This window comes from Macaca fascicularis, chromosome 9 (genome assembly GCF_037993035.2).
Source record: "Macaca fascicularis isolate 582-1 chromosome 9, T2T-MFA8v1.1".
Taxonomy (NCBI): domain Eukaryota; kingdom Metazoa; phylum Chordata; class Mammalia; order Primates; family Cercopithecidae; genus Macaca; species Macaca fascicularis.
In genome coordinates, this window is record NC_088383.1 from 117,909,612 (window position 1) to 117,926,751 (window position 17,140).

Here is a 17,140-nt window from a genome sequence, read left to right on the forward strand (position 1 = left end):
ATTATAAATCATGCTGCTATAAAGACACATGCACACGTATGTTCATTGCGGCACTATTCACAATAGCAAAGACTTGGAATCAACCCAAATGTCCATCAGTGACAGACTGGATTAAGAAAATGTGGCACATATACACCATGGAATACTATGCAGCCATCAAAAAGGATGAGTTTGTGTCCTTTGTAGGGACATGGATGCAGCTGGAAACCATCATTCTTAGCAAACTATCACAAGAACAGAAAACCAAACACCGCATGTTCTCACTCATAGGTGGGAACTGAACAATGAGATCACTTGGACTCCGGAAGGGAGACATCACACACTGGGGCCTATCATGGGGAGGGGGGAGGGGGGAGGGATTGCATTGGGAGTTATACCTGATGTAAATGACGAGTTGTTGGGTGCTGACGAGTTGATGGGTGCAGCACAGCAACATGGCACAAGTATACATATGTAACAAACCTGCACGTTATGCACATGTACCCTAGAACTTGAAGTATAATAATAAAAACAAACAAACAAACAAACAAAAAATAGTAAGAGCAGTTGTAGATAATATGGGAACTGGCTGTAGAGTCCTTGTATTTTCTCTGTAAATACAAAACTATTCTACTACATATATTTTTATACATGTACACATATATAAAATAAAATTTAAAAAAAAGAAAAATTACTTTTAAAAGAAGCAAATATAATTCTGGATTTGGGAGTTCTGGAAAAAAAAGAGGCATAATCAGATAGAAAAAACATTTGAAGAAATAATGGCCATAAATTTTACAATTTGATAGAAAACATTAGCCTCTACCTTCAAGAACTTTAACACACTATATGTAGGTAAACTCAAAGAGATCCACCTTAGACAAATTATAATAAAACTATCAAAAGTCAAAGACAAAGGAAAAATGTTGAAATCAGCAAAAGAGAAGTAACTCATCATATACAAGAGATCTCCCATAAGATGAACAGCTAGCTTCTCATCAGAAATCACTGAGCCCAGGGGCAATGGGTTGATTTATTCAAACTGCTGGGAAAATAAACACTATATTAAAAATTCTGTTTCTAGAAAAACTATCCTTAAAAACGTGCAGAAGAAATTAACACATGTCTAAATAAATATTAAGAGTATTTTAACAAACTGTATCATAAGAACTATTAAAATGAGCATTTCAGGCTGAAATAACAACAACAACAAGAAGAAAAGAAACAGTGGGAGCAACTCACATTCATACAAAAACATAAAGAGCATCTGTAAAGGTAACTACTTTGGCAAATACAAATAACATTATAAATGCATGTTTTAAAATTACACTTTATGTTCTAGGGTACATGTGCACAGCATGCAGATTTGTTACATACGTATACATGTGCCATGTTGGTGTGCTGCACCCATTAACTAGTCATTTACATCACGTATCTCTCCTAATGCTATCCCTCCCCCATCCCTCTACCCCACAACAGGCTCCGGTGTGTGATGTTCCCCTTCCAGTGTCCAAGTGTTCTCATTGTTCAATTCCCACCTATGACTGAGAACATGAGGTGTTTGGTTTTCTGTTCTTGTAATACTCTGCTGAGAATGATGGTTTCCAACTGCATCCATGTCCCTACAAAGGACATGAATTAATCCTTTTTTATGGCTGCATAGTATTCCATGGTGTATATGTGCCACATTTTCTTAATCTAGTCTGTCATTGATGGACATTTGGGTTGGTTCCAAGTCTTTGCTATTGTGAATAGTGCCGCAATAAAAATATGTGTGCATGTGTCTTTCTAGTAGCATGATTTATAATCCTTTGGGTATATACCCAGTAATGGGATGGCTGGGTCAAATGGTATTTCTAGTTCTAGATCCTTGAGGAATTGCCACACTGTCTTCCACAATGGTTGAACTAGTTTACAGTCCCACCAACATTGTAAACGTGTTCCTATTTCTCTACATCCTCTCCAGCACCTGTTGTTTCCTGACTTTTAATGATTGCCATTCTAACTGGTGTGAGATGGTATCTCATCGTGGTTTTGATTTGCATATCTCTGATGGCTAGTGATGATGAGCATTTTTTCATGTGCCTGTTGCTGCATAAATGTCTTCTTTTGACAAGTGTCTGTTCATATCCTTTGCCCACTTTTTGATGGGGTTTTTCTTGTAAATTTGAGTTCTTATAGGTTCTGGATATTAGCCCTTTGTCAGATGAGTAGATTGCAAAAATTTTCTCCCATTCTGTAGGTTGCCTGCTCACTCTGATAGTAGTTTCTTTTGCTGTGCAGAAGCTCTTTAGTTTAATTAGTTCCCATTTGTCTATTTTGGCTTTCATTGCCATTGCTTTTGGTGTTTTAGTCATGAAGTCCTTGCACATGCCTATGTCCTGAATGACATTGCCTAGGTTTTCTTCTAGGGTTTTTATGGTTTTAGGTCTAACATTTAAGTGTCTAACCTATCTTGAATTAATTTTCATATAAGGTGTAAGGAAAGGATCCAGTTTCAGCTTTCTACTTATGGCTAGCCAGTTTTCCCAGCACCATTTATTAAATAGGGAATCCTTTCCCCATTTCTTGTTTTTGTCAGGTTTGTCAAAGATCGGATGGTTGCAGATGTGTGGTATTATTTCTGAGGGCTCTGTTCTGTTCCATTGGTCTATATCTCTGTTTTGATACCAGTACCATGTTGTTTTGGTTACTGTAGCCTCGTAGTATAGTTTGAAGTCAGGTAGCGTGATGCCTCCAGCTTTGTTCTTTTGGCTTAGGATTGTCTTGGCAATGCGGGCTCTTTTTTGGTTCCATATGAACTTTAAAGTAGTTTTTTTCAGTTCTGTGAAGAAAGTCTTTGGTAGCTTAATGGGGATGGCATTGAATCTATAAATTACCTTGGGCAGTATGGCCATTTTCACAATATTGATTCTTCCTATCCATGAGCATGGAATATTCTTCCATTTGTTTGTGTCCTCTTTTATTTCGTTGAGCAGTGGTTTGTAGATCTCCTTGAAGAGGTCCTTTACATCCCTTGTAAGTTGGATTCCTAAGTATTTTATTCTCTTTGAAGCAATTGTGAATGGAAGTTCATTCATGATTTGGCTCTCTGTTTGTCTGTTAATGGTGTATAAGAATGCTTGTGATTTTTGCACATTAATTTTGAATCCCAAGATTTTGCTGAAGTTGCTTATCAGCTTTTAAGGAGATTTTGGGCTGAGACAATGGGGTTTTCTAAATACACAATCATGTCATCTGCAAACAGGGACAATTTGACTTCCTTTTTTCTTAATTGAATACCCTTGATTTCTTTCTCTTGCCTGATTGCCCTGGCCAGAACTTCCAACACTATGTTGAATAGGAGTGGTGAGAGAGGGCATCCCTGTCTTGTGTCAGTTTTCAAGGGGAAAGATTCCATTTTTTGCCCATTCAGTATGATATTGGCTGTGGGTTTGTCATAAATAGCTCTTATTATTTTGAGATACATTCCATCAATACCGAATTTATTGAGATTTTTTAGCATGAAAGGCTGCTGAATTTGTCAATGACTTTTTCTGTATCTATTGAGATAAGTATGTGGTTTTTGTCTTTGGTTCTGTTTATATGCTGGATAATGTTTATTAATTTGTGTATATTGAACCGGCCTTGCATCCCAGGGATGAAGCCCACTTGATCATGGTGGATCTTTTTGATGTGTTGCTGGATTCAGTTTGCCAGTGTTTTATTGAGGATTTTTGCACCAGTGTTCATCAGGGATATTGGTCTAAAATTCTCTTTTTTTGTTGTGTCTCTGCCAGACTTTGGTATAAATGCATTTTTATTTGTAGTTCTATTTTCCTAATTTTTAAGACATCTGCATAAACAATAATTCTAAAACCTTTTTGCTGGTGTTATAAAGAAGTAGTTTGTATGATAATGGCATGAGAGGGGATAGGGAAATACTATATTTTGGCAAAGTTTCAAACAATATAGAAATAAAGTTGATGTTAATCCACCCTAGATAATTTGAAGATAAGATGTGTATTGTAATTCTCTGGGAAAGCCCAAAGAAAATAACTCAAAATGTAGTATACATAAAGGATATTAATATACTAGAGAATACCTAGATAGCAGTTTTGGGGAAATTTATAAATTGCATGAGTCGTATGGAAAATGAAAAGCAAGATGACAGATGTAAAACCCACTTTATTAATGATAACATTAAATAAAAATTGACTAAACACTCCATCAAGAGACTGTCAAAATAAATTGAAAAAAACCTTAATTGAACTATATTTTATGTACAACGAACACACTTTTAAAGCATAAATAGGGTGAAAATAAAAGATTAAAAAAGGTATACCATGCAAAATGTAGTCAAAAGAGAGTGAAGAGGCTATGCTAATATTAGACAAAATAGTGTTTCAGCAAAAATTTGTTAAAGAAAATTAGAGACATTTTATAATGAAAATGTCAATACATTCAGAAGACATAAACGTTGTAAACATACATGCATCCAACAACAAGGCCAATAAAATTTATCAGTCAACAATAGTCAGGATTGGAGAGAAATAAACAATTCACAAATAATAATTAGAGACTTCCATACCCTACTTTTAACAATTGATAGAAAAAGGAAGCATATTATCAATAAGGAAATAGAACATAAAAATAATAATGTATGTCTGGTAGGTAGAATAATGGATTTTTGAAGATGTACACATGCTAAACCCCAGAATCACTGTTTTTATTATGTTACATGACAAAGGGGAATTATGGTTGAAGATCAAATTAAGATTGCTAATCAGTTTACTTTAAGATAAAGAAGCTATCCTGGATTATACACATAGGCCAAATATAATGTATTAGTTAGTTCTCACATTGCTATAAAGAAATATCTCACACTGGGTAATTTATAAGGAAAAGGGTTTTAATTGACTCATGGTTCCACAGGCTGGGGAGGATTTGGGAAATTTACAATCCTGACAGACAGTGAAGGGGAAGCAGGCACATCTTACATGGCCAAAGCAGGAGAAAGAGTGTTGTGGGGAGGTACTACACACTTTTTAAACAACCAGATCTCGTAATATCACACTATCAGGCTGACAGCCCCAAAGGGGAAATCCACTCCCAAAATCCCATCATCTCCTACCAGGCCCCACCTCCAATACTGGGGATTACAATTTGACATGAGATTTGGGCGAGGACACAGACCCAAACCATATTATTCTACACTGACCCCTACCAAATCCCACGTTCTACTCACATTGCAAAATATCATCATGCCTTCCCAGGAGTTTCCCCAAGTCTTAACTCATTCCTGCATTAACTCAAAAGTCCCAAGTGCCATCTGAGACAAAGTTAATCCCTTTTACCTATGAGTGCGTGAAATAAATAAATAAATATGTGTGTGTGTATATATATATATATATATTTCATTACTTCTAAGATACAATGAAGGTATAGGCATTGGGTAAATACTCCCTTTCCAAAAGAGAGAAATCAGCCAAAAGAAAGAGGCTACAGACCCCACACAAGTCCAAAACCCACCAGGGTAGTCACTAAATTTTAAATCTCCAAAACAATCTATTTTGATTGCATGTCTCACATGCAGTGTACACTGGTGAAAGCAATGGGCTCCCAAGGCCTTAGGCAGCTCCACTTCTGTGGCACAGCAGGGCTCAGTCCCCACAGCTGTTCTCAAGGGCTGGTATTAAGTGCCTGTGACTTCTCCAGGTGCAAGATACAAGCTGTTGGTGTATCTACCATTCTGGAGTCTGCAGGATGGTGGCCCTATTCTCACAGCTCCACTAAGCAGTGCTCCAGAGAGAACTCTTTGTGGGGGCTCCAAACCCACATTTCCCCTCCACATTGCCCTAGAAAAGGTTCTCCATGAGGGCTCCACCCCTTCAGTAGGCTTCCTCCTGGACATCCAGGCTATTCCATACATCTTCTAAAATTAAGTAGAGGCTCCCAAGCCTCAACTCTTACACCCTGTACACCTGCAGACTTAAATCCAAATGGAAGCCAGTGAGGTTTACAGCTTTAACCCTCTAAAGCAGCAGCTCAAGTACCTGGGCCCCTTTGAGCCATGGCTGTAGCTGAAGCAGATGGGATGCAGGCAGCAGTGTCCTGAAGCAGTGCAGGGCAGTGGGGCCCCGGTCCTGACCTATGAAACCATTTTCCCTCTCTAGGCTTGTTGGCCTGTGAGGAGAGGGGCTACTGTGAAGGTCTCTGAAATACCTTCAGGGCCTGGTTTCCATTTTCTTGGCTTTTAGTACTTGCCTTCCTTCTGGCTACGCATATTTTTGCAGCTGGCTTTAATTTCTTCCCAGAAAATGAGTTTTGTTTTTTTTTTTCCTACCGCATAGCCAGGCTGCAAATTTTCTAAACATTTGCAGTCTGCTTCCCTTTTAAATATAAATTCCAGTTTCAGGTCACTCAGTTTGCTGACGCATATGAGCATAAGCTCTAGAAGCTACCAGGCCATTTATTGAGTGCTTTGCTGCTTAGAAATTTCTTTCTTCAGATGCCCTAAATCATTTCTCTCAAGTTCAAAGTTCCACAGATCACTAGAACAGAGAAACAATGCCGCCAGTCTCTTTGCTAAAACATAGAAAGCATGATGTTACCAGTAAGTTACCAGTAAGTTCCTCATTTTCATCTGAGTCGTCCTCAGAGTGGACTTCACTGTCCATCTCACTATCAGCATTTGGGTCATAACCATTCAACAAGTCTCTAGAAAGCTCAAAATTTTTGCTTACCTTCCTTCCTTCTTCTGAGCCCTCCAAACTGTTTCAACCTCTTCCCATTACCCAGCTCTAAAGTCACTTTCACATTTTCAGGTGTCTTTATAGCACCGCCCTACTCCTGGTACCAATTTTCTGTATTACTCAGTTCTCACATTGCTATTAAAATATCTGAGACTGAGACTGGGTAATTTATAAAGACAAGAGGTTTAATTGGCTCACAGTTCCACAGGCTATACAGGAAGCATGGCTGGGGAGGTCTTGGGGCACTTACAATTATGATGGAAGGTGAAGGGAAAGCAGGCATGTCTTAGATGGCAGGAGCGGGGTCGAGAGTGGCAGCAAGTGTTACATACTTTTTGAACAACCAAATCTCAGGACAACTCTCAATCACAAGAACAGTACCGAAGGGGAAACCTGCTCCCATGATCCAAGCACCTCCCACCAGGCTCAACCTCCAACAATGGGGATTACAATTTGACACGATATTTGGGTGGGGACATAGAAACAAACCATATCATATAATCATAAGGGTCCTTAAAATTGGGTGAGGGTAGTACAATAACAGGTCAGAAGGATATAATGTGAGGATTCTACTTGCCATTGCTGGATTGTCAACACATTGATTTTACTCAAACTCTGACCTTAAAAAATTGTTATATATTTGTGTTGTTTTAAGCCACTGAGTTTGTGGTAATTTGGTATAGCAACTTGGAAAACAAATGTGATAACTAGATCTAAAACATCTATGCAGCACTCCACCCAACAAAGAATACACACTTTCTTATGTACCTGTGAAACATTCTCCAGGCTATAAAATATGTTACATTATGGACAAATCAATTATTGGAAAAGATTAAAATTATTGTATAAAACGTGTTATTCAACCACAATAGAATAAATGTGTAAATCAGTAATATAAAGAAATTTGGAATATCATATATAGGTGGAAAGTAAACAATGGCATTCTAAGTAACCAACAGGTCAACTAATAAAACATAGGTAAACTAGTAAATAATTTTATATGAATAAAATCATATAGTAAAATTTACGTAATGTAGTAAAAGCAGCACTTAGAGGATATTGATGACCCTCAAAACCTGTATTATAAGATCAGAAAGATCTCAACCCATCCACCAAATTTTCCACCCAAAGAAACTAGAAAAATAAAAGCAACTCAGCCAAAGCAAGCAGAAGAAAAGAATAAAGAGTATGATGTAAAAGTGTTGCGCTTTCTTCACAACCTCACCAGTATGTTATTTTTTGACTTTTTAAAAATAGCCATTCTGACTGGTGTGAAAAAATATCTCACAGTGGTTTTGATTTGCATTTCTCTAATCAGTTAGTTCAACCATTGTGGAAGACAGTGCAGTAATTCCTCAAAGACCCCAAAACAGAACTTCCACTCAACCTAGTAATTCCATTACTGGAAATATAACCAAAGGAATATAAATCATTCCATTGTGAAGACACATGAACACGTATGTTCATTGCAGCACTATTCACAATAGCAAAGACACAGCATCAACCCAAATGCCCATTGGTGATAGACTGGATAAAGAATATGCGGTACATATATGCCATGGAATAGTATGCAGCCATGAAAAGAATGAGATCATGTCCTTTCCAGGGACATGGATGGAGCTGCAGGCCATTATGTTTTGAAAACTAACACAAGAACAGAAAACCAAGTATCACATGTTCTCATATGTGGGAACTAAGTGATAAAGACATGGACACATAGAGGGGAACAACACACACTGGGGCCTTTCAGAGGGTGGAGAGTGGGAGGAGGGAGAGGATCAGGAAAAACAACTAATGGATACTAGACTTAATACCCGGGTGATGAAATAATCTGTAGAAACAACCTTCATGACTTATGTTTACTATGTACAAACCTGCACATCCTGCACATATATCCCTCGACTTAAAATCAAAGTTAACAAAAGAGTACAAAGAAAAATAAATGAAATAAAGAATAAAAGCACTAGAGAAATAATACCAAGAAGCTGTTTTGTAATAGATTTTCTAAGAATTAAAGAGAAAACCTCATATTATTGAAATGATGAAAGGCAGAACATGAATGCCAACTTTATAAAAATGCATTAGATTGTAATATAATACTATAAACACTTGCTTGAAAAAAAACTTCAGGCTGTGCATGGTGGCTCACGCCTGTAATCCCAGCACTTTGGGAGGCTGAGGTGGGTGGATCATGAGGTCAGGAGTTCAAGACCAGCCTGCCCAACATAGTGAAACCCCGTCTCTGCTAAAAATACAAAATATTAGCCAGGTGTGGTGGCGGGCACCTGTAATCCAAGCTACTCGGGAGGCTGAGGCAGGAGAATCGTTTGAACCCAGGAGGCGGAGGTTGCAGTGAGCACAGATCACGCCATTGTACTTCAGCCTGGGCGACAGTACAAGACTCCATCTCAAAAAATAATAATAATTTTCAACCCAAAATGAAATGGACAATTCCACAATAGATATAAACTACTGAAACTGAATGAAGAAATTATAAAGCTGAATAAGCTTATAATAAATACAAAATAATTTTGTAATTAAAAAGTGCTTTGCACAAACTATGGCCAGGTCAGATGGTTTTACTGGTGAATTCTATTCAACATTTAAAGAACACACAATAGCATACCTTCTTAACTATTCCAAAAAAGGGAAATTCTAAACTCATTCTAAGAGGTAAGTATTATTCCAATAGCAAAACCAGAAAAAGGCATAGAAGAAAACTCCACACCAACATTCCTTGTGAATATAGACATAAAAATTCTCAACAAAACGCTAGCAATAGAATCATTAACATAAATAGATTATACACCGTGGCCAAGTGAAATTTTTCTCAAGAATGTCTCGCCATGTTAAAATTAACCAATATACTCTATAGAATAAAAGTCTTAAGATACTTACAACTCCAGTATCTTATCAATACACAGAAAAATCATTCAGAAAAAGCCAACAAATTTTCATGTGAAAACACTCAACACATTAGGAATAAAAGGAAAACTCCTCAACCTGTTTAAGGGTATTTAAGAAAAATGCACAGATAACATCATACTTAATGGTGAAATATTACTTATTTGCCCCCTAAAGTGAGGATAAAGACAAGATGCCCACTCTTCCCAGTTATATTCAACATTGTATTGGAGGTTCTAGCTGTATCATTAGGTTCGAATAGGAAAGAACAAGGTAAGTCAGATCAGAAAGGAACAATTCAATTGTCTCACTTCACAGACGGCATGACATTTGATGTAGAAAAATCTAAGAACACAAAAAATTACTGTGAGAAGTATTAAACGCATTCAGAAAGGTTGTGCAATAACATTTTCATAAATGAAAGTTAATTGTATGTCTATAAATTGTTAGTGAAAATTATAAAAATGCAATGAGAACACAATTGTATTTCAATATAATTATAAATAAAAGATAAATAGGAATAAATTTAACAAGAGAGGTGCAAGCCTTCGACACTGAAAACGATAGCATATTGTTGAAAGAAATTAAAATCTACTAAAAAGGCAACACATTCCACATTTATAAATTAAAGTACTTAATATTGTTAAGATGACAGTACTCCCAAAATCATCTACAGCATCAATGCAAGCATTAATAAAATCATAACTTCTTTTCTAGCATGAAATAAGCTGACCTTGAAATTTATATAAAATTGCAAGGGATTCAGACAACTCAAAACACCTTTAATAAAAAGAAACAATAAAGTCAGTGGGTTCACACTTTCTTATTTCAGAACTCACTACAAACTAGCAAACTACATTAATCAAGATACTGTAATACTACTATAAGGATGGGCATATTGATCAATGGAAGGTAATTGAAAAGTTCAAGAGACTATACATTTATTATAAACTGTTATTTGACAAGGTACAACATAATTTAGTGGTGGGGAATAAGAAAAAACACTGGTAGGACCAATGGAGAGGTATGTGCAAAAAAAAAAAAAAAGACCCGGTTCTCACATCGTATATTAATATCAACACAAAGTGAATTATAGACCTATACATAAAAGCTAAAACCATAAAACACATGGAAGAAAATGTAAATTTAGTGACCCTGAGCTAGGTAATGCCTTTTAGAGTATAAGTGATAAAAACAATAGATCAATTGGACTTTAGCAAGCTTAAAAAATTTGTATTTAAAGGACACAATAGAGTGAAAAATCAACTGATGAAATGGGAAAAAATATTTATAATAATATATCTAAGGGAATTACATTCAGAATGTATATTTTTAAGTCTTACAATTCAAAATTTAAAAGACAAATTAATAATGGGTAAAATATTTGAATAGTCATTTTTCCAAAGAAGATATACAGATGGTCAATAAATACATGAAAAATGCTAAGCCTCATTCATCATTAGGGAAATATAAATCAAAACCATAATAAAATACTTTTTCATACCCACTAGTATGGCTAAATTTTAAAAAGAACAATAAAAATAAGTGTTGGCAAGGATGTAAACAAACTAAAACCTCATATAATGCTAGTGGAATTTTAAAATGATACAATCCTTAAGAAAACAGTTTAACAGTTTCTCAAAATATTATATATAGAGTTTCCATATAACACAGTAATTTTATGCTTAGGTATATAAACCCAAGAGAAAAAAATGTATTTTCACACAAACACCTGTGCACAAATATTCATAGCAGCATTACTTTTAACAGCAATAAAGGGTTAACCATCCAATGTCCACCAAGCAGTGGATGGATAAACAAAATGTGCCTTATCTATATAATAGAACACATTATTTAGCAATAAAAGGAAATCAGGTACTGACATATTCAAAACAGTTTTACCCAGAATACATGTAAAAACAGCAGTTATAAATGACTAAATATTTTATAATTCCATGTATATGAAATGTCCAGAAAAGACAAATGCATACGGAAAGCCAGTAGATTAGTCTACTAAAGTTAGAGGATGGGGGAATGAGAAGCTTAACCATCCAGAGGGCCTTCCAAAGACAAGTCACCAATGTCTAACTGAAGCAGTCCAGTACTTCTGCTTCATGGCTCTGTTCTTTTCTATCCCTTCATGAAATTTGCTGATAGAACTAGATTTTAGAATTTCTTTAGTAGGAATGTCTATTATTTAGGGCAAGTATATCAACTGGCTGCTATCGAAGTTTCATACATGCAGTGGATTCTCTAACCACTGGGAGTTTAAGGGTGCCTACTCCCATTCATTAGAAAATTAATGTATAACTTTTGACTCCCCAAAACTTTCTTAATAGCCTACTGTTGAAGCTTTACTGACACATAGTCAATTAACCATATTTTGTATGTCGTATGTATGTATACAAATATATACTGCATTTTTATAATAAAGGAAGCTAGAGAAAGAGAATGTTGTTAAAATATATTCATTAAATGGATGTGGATCACCATAAAGGTGAATAGATTGAAGAAAATGAGGAAGAAGAGGGGTTGGTCTTGCTGTCTCAGAGGTGTCAGAGGTGGAAGAAAATCTTCATATATGTGAAACTGTGTGGTTCAAACCCGTGTGTGTATATATATATATACACACACACACATATACATACACACATATATATGGAAGTTTGTTGCTCTCTCATTAAACTATTTTAACATTTCCTAAGGAAATTATTTGCACATTTCATCTCAAGCCATAAACAACTTATTTTTCGTTGTTCATGTGACACTTCGTTTATTTCAGCTGTGATGTTTTTACAATTCCCCATTTAAGGGAATATTACTTGCCAGACATTTATCTGTGACATACTTCTACCCATCATTTTGTTAATTATTTAAATCAAGTTCAATATCCAATTTGGTTACTTCTTAAGGCCAAATCCTGCCTGATCCCTTTTTAAAGTCACGAGTTTGGCTCTCTTGTCAATAACAGGGGTTATACATGAGCGAGTATGACTAATACCTAAATAACACTTTCAGATTTCATCTAAGGGAGTTAGATGAAAGGATTGTTGATATTTGAGAGAAGCAGCCAAATGATTCCACTGACTAGGAAATTAATAACAATGATAAAGAAGCAAAATCTCCAAATCATTCAAAGATTCTAAACTTACTTTTCAGTTACTTGAATCGACCATGTTATTTTCCAAGTAAAGAGAAAGTGTAACTATAAGAATGTGAGCCTCTGATATTGTGCATAAATTTTGTTCTGTTTTTCAACTTTTCTTTTAGATTCAGGGTCCATGTTTAAGTTTGTTAACTGGGTATATTGCACGATGCTGAAGTTCAGAATACGAATCATCCTGTCACCCAGGTACTGAGCATAGTACACAAGAGTTAGTTTTTCAACCGTTACCCTCCTCCCTGTCTACCCCTTCTAGTAGTCCCCAGTGTCTACGGTTGTTATCTTTATGTCCATCAGTACCAATGTTTAACTCTCATTTTTAAGTGAGAATATGTGGCATTTGTTTTTCTGTTCCTGTGTTAATTTGCTTAGGATAATGGGTATCAGGTCTATCCACGGGTAAACAACTATTTTTTGGAAAGAGTTCTTTTATTTCTCAGCAGGAACAGAATAAAAGGCAATATATTTTTAATTAGGAAAACATGCAAACTACAATTTAGACTTCCAAAATAGGCATAATGTTATGAAATCATGAGATAAAGAAAAATATGCCGAAAAGACTCCCTTTCTTTTTTAAGTAATTATAAGATCTATAATGGAGATTGATGGTGAAATGTATCTGGAGGTTATACTTTTAAATTGCCAGATTAAAAGTGGTTATAGAATACTTTTAAAATCTAGATGTATTTGGAGCTCATTTGCCCAGCCGATTTTCATCATAATAGGATATCAAAAGTGAGTGCAGGGGAAGAAAGGGCCCATTACAGAGAGGTCACCTGATCCAGCCCTAGTGACAATACTGTATTGTTCCCTTTAGCACTGTCTGGAGGGCTTTGTCCAATCTCATTTGAAATTTGCACACATTTCACCTTCCTCATTATTTTTAGCTTGAATACCTATTTTCTAATGGCAGTAATGAGTAGTCTGCCAACACATTCATCTTCCTCTAAAGAGTAAAATAGCAGTCTTTTAGTATGTGGGGCAAAGAGCGGAATTGGTTCACAGTTTCTAGGTGATAAATGAGCAGCTAAAGTTGTACATCTATTTTTGAGTAGAACTCAACTCTCTGAGACAAGCATTATTTTAATGCAGTGAAGAAAACAAAGAGGAGATTCTGAAAGCTAGATAGCATGTTGTTTGAGCTATTTCAGATAGCACTGAGGATACCTTGGAACCACAGGCACCTGCATCTCTCCTCTGGTTTTCAAATGTGGAAAACATGGAGAAAACTACCTTTACTTGAGAGATTGCACTAATATTTGTTATGTTTCAATGTTTGAAACCATTGCTTCAAAATAAGATATCAGCTAGTGCTAGGATTCACTATTATGAATTAAATCAAAAATTTCCAGCTTTCTTCATTAGTAATTATATCACAGAGATATCAAAACCTAGAAACACTGTAGAAAAATGTAAAAGTCTAACACAATGTCTCTCACTATTTCTTCATAAAGGCCAGCTATAGCTAAGGCATCTTTTGTACTTATTATTATTTTTTATCATTTGATGGTTTCTTCTGCAGCCTCCCAGCAAGAGCCTCTTGGTTCTACCAGCACCTTTTGATTTCACACTACCATTTTCTCACGACTCAAGTGAGCACTACCATCTGCCAAGGGGATGGGTCCCTGCTAACCACAGCACTGCAGTAGGCACAGGAAGAAGTGAGGTACAGAGAGGTGAGAAGAAAGTTCTGGATAAAGGCACAGATGTTGCTGAGTCCTCCTTTAGGAGTATTTTAGACAACATCTTCCACAGACAGGACTTATCTCAAATAGCTATTATAATCTGAGGATAAACAACTTGGATAAATCAAATCCTGCATGAATTAATGTTAAAGATCAAGGAGGAGAGAGATATATTAAGATATAATATTAATATGTTAATATTAATAGCTTATGTGATGGACCCAATTGAATGCATCTACAAGAAAAAATAAATTTTTAAGGAAAGGAAGAGAAATTGATGTCTAGCATTAGACTAATAAGGTCTGATAGCCATTGTGAATCCAACATCAAATGTATCAAAGCATCATACTGTACCACATAAATATATACATTTATTATGTGTCAGTGATGAATAACTTTTTGCTCCTAACTTCAGTTGAATATGGGTTATTGTTAACAACCAGGAAAGATTAGGCACATGGACACATTGAAAGGTAAGGAAAGCAGAAAAAAAGGAGCACTGTTAATAAGCTCCTTTGTAAAATGGCTTTATGTTTTTTCTCTTCTCCTTTAGACAGCATCTCTTATCTGGAGACTGACTGCTCTCCGTGAAAAAAGGGGTACTGCTAATAGGCTCTCACCTCGCAGACTGAATACCAGGCCACCACACAAGAACTGAAGAGGCCAGGCTCTTCCCCATTCTCCTAGTGTGCAGGTGAGCCCCTAGTCTGCCAGGTGGGCCCCTCGTCCATTGCAGGCATGTGCAGACAAGACCCTGGGCAGGTTCCCTCGTCTGCACAAAAGCATCTGATGTAAACACTTGTGGGGCGAGTTGGAGATTCTCTGGGGACACTCCTTCATCTGCCTCCCGCATCTATCACTAGTGTTACCTCAAAAACAATATAAAACTTAAAAAAAGTGAAATTGTCAATTTTTTTTAACCTAAAGGCTAGTGTATCTGGCAACATACAAGATACATACCTCTCATCGAAGATTAAAAACTTTTTCTTACCAGGGATTGTATCATTCACATTTGTATCATTCAACCTCACATAGTGCTTAGCACCCAAAAAGTACACAGAAAACTTAGCCAAGTGCATTGTATTCTAAATATTACATAAATCCCACATATACACGTATATGTAAAGCTATCAAAGACTGTTTTCTCTCTTCAGTAAGGTTGTCATACATAACAAAATGTAGTCAAAATGTTCACTCATAACTGTCTTCATTCCCTTCTCCTTACAGTTATTTAGAAAACAATATTTGTATCCTAATGCCTATTGAACTCAAGCTAGAAAAACATTAAGAGTGAAAGACTGAAAAATGAAATGATTTCAGTCAAAGGAGAGGGGGGAAATGAGACTTTAATGAATGTAAATATGTTAGGGTTTCGGTTTGTATTCTAGAAACAAGCCAGACAGTTTTCTATTGTGCCTATATATTATATAAAGGGCTCCAAAATATGCCTAAGGTACTAAATGGTCTTTTAAAATATAACAATAAAAAAACATTTTTTTGTGGCTGGAACAACCACTCAGGTAAATAAGATTTTATTTACCTGGAGACACACTCCAATAACAAAAGATGTTCCTTAAACTGTCTCTATGGGAATTAATTTGGAGGAGGAGGAAGAAATGAGTAGTCTTAAAAGAAGAATAGGAGGGTGACAGGATAATTGGGGGAATATAAATAGCAGGAAAAACAAAATAGGCACTTTGGAGCACTACCCTTGATAGGTATCAACTCTGACTATTTCTGTGTCACCCTACCTACCCAAGATTCAAATTCCTGGGAAAGAATCAGGAGATTTCAGATTTGGTTGGGGGATTACAGGGAGGCTCGACTGACAGTCTCACCAAGACTCAGAGAAGAAGAGAGTTGTACCTCAAAGGAAATTTTTAAAACTTGTTAGCAATAGCTGGAGGAAAGGATGCTGTACAAACTCAGTTTCAGATGTTCATTACACATAGTTACAGCACGAAACTATTACTAGTGACTACTTAATAATATCCACATGTATAATGCCCTTTGTGGCAGGTTCTGTCTTAAGACTTACTGATATTAACTCATTTAACGCTCACAAAAATTTTCTTTATTCCTCTTTTGCAGATAAAGACACACATATTTAGAGAGGAAGAGTTGATTCCAAGTTACACAGCTATGTAGTGGCAGAAACAAAATTTGAGTCCAGGATACCTGGCCCCAGAATCTACAAGCTAACCCCCTGCTTCACATGGCTTCTCAAATACATGCTGCCTGAAAATAGAGCAGCCAGTCTCCAGCTAAGAAATGCCATGTAAAGGAGAAGAGAAAAAATGTAAAGCCATTAAACTATTTCATTATACGACTTTATTGCATTTATTGAAAGAGTGTTTGAACTTTCATTTCATGAATCAGAACCCAGTTCTTGGCCTCAATTTCATGAAAGCTTGGAAGATTAAAAATCTCACTTTTATACATGAAAGTTAAGTTCTTAACGATTCAGGGCATATAATTGAGGTTTGGAGTTTTTCAAAAGTCCACTATCTTCTCCTTCAAAAATCAGAGACTTCAGTGCCTAAATGTTATCAAAAGATTCCTTTTGTTATTTATTCAAAGATTAGAATTTCTTGAAGTAGGTGAGATCACTAACACCATGTCATTTCAGGTCCCTCATCACAATATTGAATAGAATCATATAATTGGAAGCTTAG

The 17,140-nt window shown here is 36.1% G+C and overlaps 1 long non-coding RNA gene across 1 annotated transcript in view; it reads left to right on the forward strand.

Annotated features, from left to right (window-relative positions):
* The window catches only part of LOC135964973 (uncharacterized), a 134,315-nt gene extending 117,524 nt beyond the window's left edge, over positions 1–16,791 (forward strand). The window contains exons 4-5 of the long non-coding RNA XR_010577707.1: positions 15,023–15,159; positions 16,557–16,791. This is a non-coding gene — a long non-coding RNA (uncharacterized lncRNA). The remainder of the gene's footprint in view (positions 1–15,022; positions 15,160–16,556) is intronic.
* The last annotated feature ends 349 nt before the right edge of the window (positions 16,792–17,140 follow it).